The sequence below is a fragment of the Rattus rattus genome, chromosome 12, assembly GCF_011064425.1.
Source record: "Rattus rattus isolate New Zealand chromosome 12, Rrattus_CSIRO_v1, whole genome shotgun sequence".
Classification (NCBI taxonomy): domain Eukaryota; kingdom Metazoa; phylum Chordata; class Mammalia; order Rodentia; family Muridae; genus Rattus; species Rattus rattus.
The window spans coordinates 59,830,155-59,842,108 of NC_046165.1; the positions used below are offsets into that span (position 1 = coordinate 59,830,155).

Here is an 11,954-nt window from a genome sequence, read left to right on the forward strand (position 1 = left end):
CAACTCAGAAAAATATGAGGCGGACCAGAGGCTGACCCCATGGTGCGTGTGATGCCTAACTGAGAGTCCACACTTCCATTGTTCTGCTCTGCTTGCACGTTTGAACCAGACTGCTGTAAATAATTGCTTTTTTTTATTGAGGAGAGAATATTCCCTTCCATTTTAGAGGCAAAGGTCATAGTGGCTGAGGGAACCATAGAGATCAACTTTTTAAGAGCTACAATTATTAAGGAAAATAGAACTTAAAAAAAGGTTTAAGCAGCTCATGCTTTTTAACCTTGCCCAGCCGCAGTCTTCCTGAGTTGTTGTCGGGCATGGATAATGGGAGTAGTAAGGCCTCAGGATGCTGTGCTGGGGTGAGTGTTGCGATATCGAATGTGGGCGTTGGGGTTGGTGAGTGCATCTCACTCAGCATGTGAGATCTCTGGCATGGCCATAAAGTAAAATAAACCACAAACCCACGGGTCACTTGCATCACACCTGGTACATGGATGACATTCAGCAAACACGCAGTCCGTGGACCGGGTGAGGCAATGTTTTCAAGGCAAGCATTTCCAGGTGATGGGAGTACTTGATATTGTGGCCCAGAGAAAAACCTCAAGGGAGAGGACGGCCGTGAGGGCGAGGCAATTTATGGCCAACACAGACTGTTGTTTGCTGTTGTGCCCCGAGTTGCAGTTAGTCCAAAATAGCTCCCTATGTTCACTGCAAACAGGGATCTGTGTCCCAGTGACTTTCACACTGTAGCTGCAGCCTTTGGCTTCATGCCCAGGGGTATTGAATCACTTGGCTGGAGGGCACCTATCATATCCCCCATCCCTGTAGAATAAAGGAATCTTGTGCTGGGGATCTGGACCCTAGGTTCAAGACCTGTTTCTTAGTAGCTCTGTAATTTTAGGGTCGCGTCTCTCTGAACCTCAGAAAACGCGGCTGCTCTAACTCTTGCTCAGAAACACTGCGCTCTATTTATTTACTGCATTCACAAATAAATATGTATTTCTGCGCCATGAAAATGCAAGCGCCCACCATGTGCTTCTCTCTCTCTCTCTCTCTCTCTCTCTCTCTCTCTCTCTCTCTCTCTCTCTCTCTCTCTCACACACACACACACACACACTCTCTGTCAGGACCTAGAATCTTTACTTGGTTGATGCCCCCAGTGAATAGGATGTTACTCACCATCTTCAGAGTGACATAGCCCAGAAGCCTCTGGACTACATCCTCACTCTCCTTGTGACTTGGTGCTTCTGTCGCCAAAGAGGTAGAAATGGTGCACTCTGATTCCCAACCCCTGGAGTCTGTGCTGTGGCTGCTACTGTTGCTGCTGCTGCTGCAGCCGCCCCTGCTTTTTCTACCGGGGATGCAGCAGTCGTACAGAAACGCTGAGCACAGCACATTTCTGAGCTGGGTGTGTGTGTGTGGGGAGGCAGACCGGATCGCTGCAGAGTGAAATAGGTTTCCATTCTTCCAATGGCTAGTTCTCCCCTTTATGTATTAGTATGTGTGTGTAAGGCCAGGGAGTAAGTTTATTTTTAAACACTGCAACCTATAAAGTCACAGATGCCTTGAGATACCCTAGCTTTTGTCAGCACCAGACCCCCTTTGTGCAGCCAGAGTTAATAAGCTGGGACTGGGGGCTTGCTGCCCAGTTTAGAAGGTGATCACATGAAGGTGATGTGCGTGCTTGTCGGTGACAATGGCGGCAGCATCTTTAGAATGTCCTATGGCTAACACCAGGCTTTTTTCCTCAGGGGTGATGTTTCTGCTCTTAGAATCCAGGCACCATCATTTAGACTGATGGGCTGAGTGCCGCTTTGGGGCGGGCTTTCCTGACATAATCTTCTGGGAATAGAACGGGGGCAGAGCTCCTGACTCAGGAGTGATAGGCTTGGAATTTGCCTTTCAGCTTCCAGATGTCTTCCTGAATTGCTCAGTCAAGTGTCATAGCTGGCTGGTCCTTATTCTCCATCCACCCCACAGCATATGGTCTCTGGGCCCCTTTGCCTTTCTGAGTTTCCATTTTCTTCAAAAAAAAAAAAAAGTACCACAGGGTGATCAAAATAGGATTCACTTATGTGGCTTATGACAACAGCTTGTCTCCCCCCAACATATGTGTTTGTCTGTTTCTCTCTGTGTGTGAGACTGTGTGTGTATGTGTGCATCTCTGTGTGTGCATGTGTGTGTCTGTGTCTCTGTGTGCATCTGTGTATCTGTGTTCAGATGTGTGTGCATGGCAGAGGACATGCTTGGCTGTCATTCTTCATCACATCTTTTGAGGCAGGGTCTCCTACTGGCCTGGAACTCAGCGATTTGGGTAAGCTGGCTAGACAATGAATCCCAAAGATCCTCCTGCCTTCTACCTTTCCAAGTGCTAGGATTGCAAGCCTACGCCACTATGGTCAGTTTTTCTACACACACACACACACACACACACACACACACACACACACACACACACAACTAAATATAAAATAAAAATTTTTAAAAAGAAAGAGTCATGGGCATGTGTCTGAATATAATCAAATAAAAAAAGTCCAGGTTCTTGTGTAATAGTCCACACTAAAAAGGGTGACTCACTCTCACGAATGCTCACAATAATAACAAATGGACGGTGCCTAGTTTATTATTGGAGCCCAGAGCAGAGTAGGTGGATCACATGGCTTCACTAGCCGCAGCGAGAACCCTGCATGACTGTCAGAAACATTTTGAATATGGGGCTTCAACTCCTTATTCTATGGATTGACGGCCCAAGAGGAAGAACCTTCTCCAGGCTGGGAGCTGTGTGTTCTTTGAGTCTGTCCTACTTGGTAAGCTTCCTGAAGCCAAACTTGCCTCAGGTGGCAAAAGGCCGTGGCCCCTCTCGTCCCAAACCTGGCCCATCACAGGGGTTGCTGTTGGCCAAGATCTCTTTTTGCTCCATAGTTGTTCATTCTTTCAGCTTCTGGTGCATGGCTGCGGAGGGGCCAGATTTAATTCTTTAGGAATGTCCCCTATCTAAGGAGAGATGCCACATCTGAAGCGCCACCCCACATCCAGTGATGTCACTGCTAGGCTCTCTAAAGGGATGCCAGAGTCCCTTGTGGCTAAAACATTTTTCTGCGCCCCTACCCCACACCCTTTACACAGCCCAGCTTGAGCTCATGATCCTCTTGCCTCAGCCTCCTGAGTGCTAGGATTACAGCCCTGTGTAATGGAAGTTTGTCTAAAGCGTTTATTGTGACTCTGAAAATCCGTCCACCCAAATGTTTCTCCAAATGCACTCATCTGCAACCTCCCAGAGTGCAAGACTCCCCATCAGGCCATGTTCCAGAGACCCCACCCCATGTGGTATTCATATTGTGTCTTACATGAACGGAAAGGGAAAGAACCTCTTCATTCCTTAAGTTTCTGCAGCGCTGTGCTTAGTTGTTACAGTAGCATTACTATTATCTCCACTCAGTTGTGTGCGTATGTGTGCGAATGTGTGGGTGCATGTATGTGTATGTGTACCCTACGTGTATATGTATGTGGAGACCATAGGACAACCTCAGCTGTTGTGTTCTTCAGGTGCTGTTCACCCTTCCTTCCTTCCTTCCTTCCTTCCTTCCTTCCTTCCTTCCTTCCTTCCTTCCTTCCTTCCTTTCTTTCTTTCTTTCTTTCTTTCTTTCTTTCTTTCTTCCTTTCTAAATGAGTCCTCTCATTGGCCTGGAATTCACCAAGTAGACAAGACTAGCTGACCAGTGTTGTGCAACAGTTTCCAGTGAGAGTCAAGGGTTCCATCTGGCAGGGAAACACTTTAAACAGTAAGATAAACAACTCAAAGAAGCTTCAGGAAGTCCCTGAAACTGATCAAATTCACTAGTTAGGTCTCCCCCTCCCAGAGTAAGTACTGAAGGAGGTGCAAGGCAGTCTCAGACAAGCCAAGATGCAAAGAAGACTCTGAGACCATAGCAGCTTCCTAGAAGAAGAAACCAGTTGATCTGCCTGAAAGAGGTTTAGACTAGAGTCATTTGGAAAAGACGCTCCAAACCCATTGAGCTGCTTATAGGCTGTGCAGTATGCTCCAGGGTACCAGCTTTTGAAAACTGTAACCCCTTTTAGGGTAGACTTTGAGTCATTTCTGCTCTTATAAGTACTCTCTCACCCAATACTCCATAATTAACCCCAATAAGACTCATTGGTGCACCAATTGGACTTTGCTGGCATTCATATTTTGGTCTGTTATGAGCTCCCTCTCTGGGTGTATGTTTTAACTCCCCAAGGAGAGTCTTTTTATACACCAGCCAGCGAGTCCCAGAGATCCTTGCCTCTCTAGATCTTGGATTACAACCATGTGCCGTCATAACCACCCTTCTAAAACATTTTTACTTATTATTTTTAGTTTACATGCACGAGTGTCTGCCTGCATGCATGTGTGGAAGTGCACTGCTTGTGTGCAGTGGCTGCAGAGGTCAGAATGGGGTGTGGTTCCTCTGGAACTGGAGTTACAGAAGGTTGTGAACTGCCGCATAGGTGATGGGAACTGAATCTGGGTCCTCTGAGTTGTGCTTTTAGCTACTGAGCCATGTCTCTAACCCCCCCTTTAATAACCAACCAACCAACCAACCAACCAGCCAACCAACCAACCAACCATCACCACCATCACCATCTACAATTGGGTTCTCGCAATTGGCCTTGTTCTCACACTTGCAAGGCAAGTGACAAAAAACCTGGACTCACTGTACTGTCCTAGAGTCCATTCAATTATTGATAGTAAGGGGCACACTGGCCTGAAAATCAGGTGATCTGAATCCCAGTTCTGTTCCTTCAAGAGACTCAATTGCTGACTTTGAACTTCATGTCTCTTGGCCATCCTTTTATCTGTAAAATGAAGATGGGGCAGGGGGTGCCAGTCATTTGAAAGGTCTCATCCAATTTAACAGTCCACTATGGTCCTTGGTCTGAATGTTTTTTTTTTTTTTATTGATGAAGATCTAGTGGCATCCTGTGGCAGTTGTATTTGTTGAAAATTTCCACCCAAGTGAAAGATTTGGAATGTGACCCTCCATTGTGACCTCTCCCTTGCTTCTTCTAATCCTGTCTCCTTTGCCTTCTGTCCACACCACCTGTCCTCCATTTTCCCTTGATGCGGTTCATCCGCCAGCCAGAGAGCAGGTCCAGAAAACCTCAGTGTTCTTTGAGCTCAGCTGCTTCTGTGTGCTTCCAGCTGAAATCCCATCTGGAGCCAATGTGCTGGGCCAACTCCTCCTGTGAGAGCCATCTTCTCCCTTTGTGCCTCTCAGTCTCCCACCCTAGGGGTGGCTTGGACAGAATCACCCACTGAGGTCAAACTTTGTATATTTGTTTTTCTCCCCGAAGACAGATCTCTTCTGGAATCTAAATGCTCTGGATACCTGTCTCCAGGGACATGATTCTGTGGTTGGCGTTTGTGGTTGGCATTGGTTGCCTGACAGGAGGACCCAGGCTACCCTCATGGCTCTTACATGAGTGTAGGCGTGGCAACCGGACAGTCAGAAAACGCTTCCCCTTCACTTAACTGTGCTTTGCATGGGTAGAGTGCACGTCCATGTCATACCAACACATCCGCAAGGTAGCCAAGTTTGATGTGCGTATCATTCCAATTACAGGATAAGGAACATGAAGTTAAGGGTGAATCTTTTAAGAGTACACTGTATTCATTTCTTCTTTCCTATTTGTACCAGAATACTTGATGATGGAAGCAAAGAGTTTGTTCCAGCTTACAGTTTCAGGTGATAAACTCCATCATAGCAGGGCTAGTATGACGGTTGGCACCATGGGGGCTTAGTCTTGTCTTGGTCAAGTGGTTCTCAATCTTCCTTAAGCTGCGACCCTTTAATATAGCTCCTTATGTTGTGGTGATTCCCAACCATAAAATTTACTTTTCTTGCTACTTAATAACTGTAATTTTGCTACTTCTATAAATCATAATGTAAATATCCGCTATGCAGTCCCCGAAGGGTTGTGACCTACATGTTGTGAACTGCTGTCTTGTTGGAACAGGAACCAGAGAGCCAGACCAGAACCAGAAATGCCCTATCTGCTTTAAGGCCCACCCTCTACAACTGACTTCTGATATCTAGGTCACGTCCTAGAGATCCTACCTCCATGAAGTGCCACCCATGGCAGGTCAAGTGTTCAGACATAGAAATCTGTGGGGGCCTTTTCATATGCAAATGACATGACACAGATAGAGTCAGAGGAGGACTTGGAGCATGGTCTTCTAGTCTCAAAACCTCTGCTTTTGTCTGGGACTGTAGCTCGTGGGCACTTGTTCAGGAGGTACACACTATGTGGGTTAAGCCTCAGTGCTTCAAAACAAAAGCAACAGACACATGGAAATAACTTGAGCTTTTAATTTCCCCTCTATTAGCCCAACAGACTTCTTTCAAAGATCCACTCCTAGGTCCTTGAGGCAGTTTCCAGGCTCCCAGGAAACCTAGCTGGACTCTTGGCATGCAGATGGTAAGTTTGCCATGTTTCCAAAGAAGATTGGGGGTAATTTCAGCCTACGATCTGTCTGGATAATCCTTGTGTTTCATTCTAATTAAGATCATTTAATCTCGGCTTGTGAGAAGTTAAGTGCATTTTCCTTTTAACAATTCCCATAACAATGCATGATGATGATGATGATGATGATGATGATGATGATGATGGTGGTGATGATGATGATGGTAATCGGCCCTGCCATGTGAAGGACAATAGGAAGCTGCCCAGGAGGTTACAGAGTGTAATGTTACAGATTTTAAGAAACCTTCTCCCCCTTGTTGTCTCAAGTGGCAGTGTCCCCTTCAATTCCCTGAAGGCTAGCCTCCATAAAGGTCTTCTCCTAGATTTTCTCCTAGGAGTGGGCCTGGAAAGTGAGCTGTTTAAGAGGCTTGGTATGGGAGAGTTGCACTGGAGGCAAGGGGTCTGAGGAATCACTAGAAGGGAAAGGAAGACATAGAGAGTGGATTTTTGGGATGTAAATGGCCACTCATCTGGCATGGTACCTTGGCTGATGCCATTCTTTTTTTTTTTCGGAGCTGGGGACCGAACCCAGGGCCTTGCCCTTGTTAGGCAAGCGCTCTACCACTGAGCTAAATCCCCAACCAGCTGATGCCATTCTTAAATGCTTTTTGTAGACCTTAAAGTGTGTGTGTGTGTGTGTGTGTGTGTGTGTGTGTGTGTGTGTGTGTGTATGTACTTGTGTGGGCCAGAGTGCCTGTGTAGAAGTCAGAGCACAATTTGGGGAGGTTGGTTCTCTCCTCCACCATGTGGTTTCTAGAAATCAAGCCCAGGGTGTCGGACTTGGCCGCAGATACCAATACCCACTAAGCCACCTCCTGACCCTGATATAGCCCTTGAAGCTTCAAAAATCTTGTTTCTGTGTCTTTGAGAGCTGAGTTAAGTGGCAGGAGTAGAGGAGCAAGAGGGGATGTAAGGGAATTTGCCCCAATTCTGAAAAATAGCAGCCAAGTTCCAACGCGGAGGATTGCTCGACTCCAAAGCTAAATTGGAAGTAGGGCATGGAGTAGCTTGGGAATGTCCTTGCTGCGTCTGCCTGTTCCAGGCACCAAGCTGAGCCACTTCAGCACCGAAGACAGCACCCTGGAGGCTGCCTGTCGCTGTTTACACTGGGGAGTCCTGAATCTTTGAGTCCGTGTCCTTGGCAAATCATGCAGGAAGATGGGAACACGGGTGTTAAAGAGGTTCCGCACCCAGGCATCTCACCCATACTCCTTTGGGTTTTCCCTCAGGAATAAGTTTTTGCTTTTTTGCTTTCTCCAGTCCTTTCTGCCCTATTCTATAAGACAGAGGGTAGAATCTTGCAGCCTTTCTGCCCCTTCCCCATCCTATACCTATTCTCTCTCTCTCTCTCTCTCTCTCTCTCTCTCTCTCTCTCTCTCTCTCTCTCTCTCTCTCCTCCGCTCCCACCCCACTTTTTTTTTTTTGGCCTTTATAGACAAGGTCTCTCTCTGTGTAGGGTTAGCTGTCCTGGAACTCACTCTGTAGACCAGGCTGGCCTTGAACTCACAGAGATCTGCCTGCCCCTGCTACCCAAGTGAGGGGATTAGAGGTGTGCACATATTTCTTAAGTCTAAGCATGCTCTTTCTCCTTATGGAACCCAGGCCCTCTGATTTCCACACAAAGCTGGCAATACTCCAGAGTTAAAAAGAGGAAGACATTGTCATAGCTAACAGGGCATCAGTCAGAAAACCTAGCAGAGAGGGCTGGACATCCAACTTCTCTGTGTATCCCAAGGGGACACTTAGTAACTGTAGTCCCAAGGAAATGGACTCAGCCTCTGGAACTGTATGTTAGCTCCAATTAAATGTTTTCCTTTATAAGAGCTGCCTTGCTCATGGTGTCTGTTCACAGCAATAAAACCCCAACTAATACAACAGTAAAGAAAAATTGAGTGTACACCCATGGAAGGCCTTTGTGGGCGTAGTTCTAATTCTTCCCCAACCGTGTCATCTTGAGCAGGTCATGTAACTTTTTCAAGTCTCAGGGGAGCATATGTTGCATACAAATGGACACCCTTACAGGAAATTATCTAACCGAAGTAGGACAGGATAATTAAAATCAGCCCTACAATGTCTCGGATGGAAAGGAGCCAGCATTTCTGTTTCTCCTGACACTGTGGAGTGTCAAGCTCTGCCTGCCATGGGATGAAGTAGATCATGGTGCCAGGCCAATGGTTGCCAGCGAATGTGGCTTCGGTTCTCTTTTGCAGATGGAAAGTCTTTTACTTCTTCCACTGTTTTTTTTGGTACTATTTTCTTTTCTTTTTTCTGTTTTTTTTCTTTTTTACTATGACGTTTATTTTTTCTTCCACTAATTTAAAAAAAAAAGATTCATTTTTTAAAGATTTATTTATTTATTATATATGAGTACACTGTAGCTGTCTTCAGACACACCAGAAGAGGGCATCAGATCCCATTACAGACGGTTGTGAGCCGTCATGACCATGTGGTTGCTGGGAATTGAACTTAGAACCTCTGGAAGAACAGTCAGTGCTCTTAATCACTGAGCCATCTCTCCAGGCCTTCTTCCAGGTGACATCCTTGGTTTATCAAATGCCGTGGTTTACCGTGCTGTGGGAAATAGCTGGTGATCCCTCCCCTCCCTTCTGCACCAGGTGAACATCTCAGAAAGTTGCAGAAGCCCATGGAGCTGTGTGAAGACTCTGCATCCATCCATCCTCCAGTTACTTTCATGTTCCTTCCACGTCTTTCAGATGAGGGGGTATCTCCTTCTGAGCTCTTCAGGGAAGATGGCGTTATTTGGTTCTCAAGTGAGTGGGAGTCATGCACAGCTTGTCAGCAGACAGTGTCCACATAGATGGGTCACCCTGTGACAGGCGTGTCCTACCCAGTCTGCAATAGTCACTTTATTGCCCCTGATTTCTGACAGGACCTCAGTTTTGTTGATGTGTCTGCCATTCCCACACAGCTTCACGCCTCTGGAACCTGACTCACCTTCATTCCCAGAATGGCACAGCCTTCCCCCTTTGCTGGTGTCGGTGCTGAGAGGTCTCTGGCAAGGGCTGAGAGATGGGGCTGGATCTGAATGAGAGGCCTAGAATTCCTGGTCCTGGTCTAAGATAAGAGCCAATACTGGTGATACAGGGTGGTTGATGAAAGGAGCCTGGGTCCTCTGAGGGCCTGCCGAGCTACAGTATGCATGCAGCATGTTTTGGAATGTGGATTTCCTATGGGTTTCCTGGTCTGTGGGATAATAGAGTTCTTGGCTGATGGAACGAGGGTTTCTTACTTTTATTTTTTATGTGTACGAGTATTTTGCCTGCATGTGTATCTGTGCCCTCGATACCGGAGGGAGCCGGAAGACAGCATCAGAGTCTCTGGGACTGGAGTTACAGATGGTTGTAAGTTACCTGGTAAGCGCTGGAATCTGAATCCCAATCTTCAGCCAGAGCAGCAAACGCTTTTAAACATGGAGTCAGTCACCTGTCCAGCTCCTGAGAGAGGGAAAAAAAAACATTCTAATAAGCGACATGCCACTCAGGAGATTGGAGTGCATCATTTGTCAAAGACACAGTGAAAACTTGAATTGTTATGTAACTCCACATGTGCCCCAAATAATCTACTGCTCCCCTGGACCCAGCAGCGAGTCCGCTCATTTCCCACATTCTCTGCACTACGTGTGAGGTCACACTAAGTGGCGATGGTTAGAAGGCAAAACCTGCTTGCTTGAGACTTTATAATTAGACATACAGAATCATCATCTAAAAATTGATATTATTTTTGTGTATGTGAGGGGAGGTTCTCAAGAAAACGGCATTGGTTCCCTGGAGCTAGAGTTCCAGATGGTTGTGAGCTGTCAGATGTGGGTGCTACGAACTGAACTGGGGTCCTCTGCAAGTCCACGAGATGTGTTCTTAACCACTAAGCCTTCTCAGCAGCCCCCAGACTCATTCATTTTTGAGACGGGGTCCCACGTCTCCCAGGATAGCCTTGACCTCATTATTAGCTGAGCATGGCCTTGAACTCCTTTCTCCTCCTGCTTCCGTCTCTCAAATGCTGGATCCCAGTCCCAGACCATTGTGTCCAGCTCAGACATATCTTAGCCACGTTTTGTGGCATTTCTCCTCTGTGTCACTAACAGTTGCAAATGGGAACTTTTTACTAGTGTAATTTGTTTGTTGTGGGAGGAAATTCTTTAGTGGAATAAAGAATGTGGGAGACATTGTTTAGTTTCCTAGAACCAAGTTCCTACAAAAGGAGGCCTTTGTCGAGGAGTGGCACCTTTTCACTGCTTGGAGTCTATCTTTGGGGACTGAGATTCTATGTATCCAAGGTTTCCTTGGGAGTACAGTTATTAATTGTCACAGAGAGGTGGGATGTCCAGCCTTCTCTTCAAGGTTTTCTGATGGATGCTCTGTTAGCTGGAAACGGATGTCTTCCTCTTTTTGTCTCTGGAGTATTGCCTGCCTCCCAGTAGGAAGTAAAGGAAGCCACATTTAGATGCTGCTTGATTCTTCACACTCTTAGATAGACAACTGATATGCTGTTAGGTAAAAAGGACAGATGCGGGCTGGCGAGATGGCTCAGCGGTTAAGAGCACTGACTGCTCTTCCAGACGTCCTGAGTTCAATTCCCAGCAACCACATGGTGGCTCACAACCATCTGTAATGGGATCTGATGCCCTCTTCTGGTGTGTCTGAAGACAGTGTACCCACATACTTGAAATAAATAAATCTTTAAAAAAAAAAAAAAAAAAGGACAGATGGGGAAACCGAAGACAAGAAAAGCTGCAGGACGACACCTTCATACTCCTAATAGAACTAGTGATAAAATCTGGAAAATCACACTGGAGCTGGTGAGGTGGTCCAGTGGGTAAATGTGTCTGCTGACGAGCCTGAAATCCTGGGATTTGATCCTTGGGGATCCATATGGTGTAAAGAGAGAACGGATTCCTTCAAGTTGTCTTCTGACCTCCACATGCATGAAATTTCAAATGTACACTTGCTTACACACACACACACCCGCACCCGCACACGCACATGCACACACACACACACACACACACACACACACACACACACACGCACACATGCAGGCATGCATGCACTCACACAGTAATAAATTTTTGCTTAAAAATAAAATGAGGGGACATAGTTCAGCTTGTCACATGGTTTACAAGCACAAGAACCTGAAGATTCCAGAAACCATTTGGAAAAAAAAGCTAAGTGTTGTAGCAGGCACATGCTTGTAACTCAACTCTGGAGGCAGAGACGAGGGGGATCTATGGGGCTCACTGGCCAGCCAGTCACCTCTAGTTGGTGAGTCTCAGGCCAGTGAGAGGCCCTGTCTCAAGAAGAGGAAGGGGAGGAGGAGGAGGAGAAAGAGGAAGAGAAGAAGTAAGAGGAGGAGAAGGAGGAGGAAGAAGAAGAAGAGGAGGAAGAGAAGGAGGAGGAGGAGGAGGAGCAGCAGCAGCAGCAGCAGCAGCAGCA

At 46.6% G+C, this 11,954-nt stretch overlaps 1 long non-coding RNA gene across 1 annotated transcript; it reads left to right on the forward strand.

The window, feature by feature from the left end:
* The first annotated feature begins 316 nt into the window (after positions 1–316).
* LOC116913470 lies at positions 317–9,205 on the forward strand. Its single transcript, XR_004389621.1, has 3 exons — positions 317–356; positions 6,368–6,459; positions 9,120–9,205. It is a non-coding gene; the product is annotated as an uncharacterized LOC116913470 (long non-coding RNA).
* Positions 9,206–11,954: the final 2,749 nt, after the last annotated feature.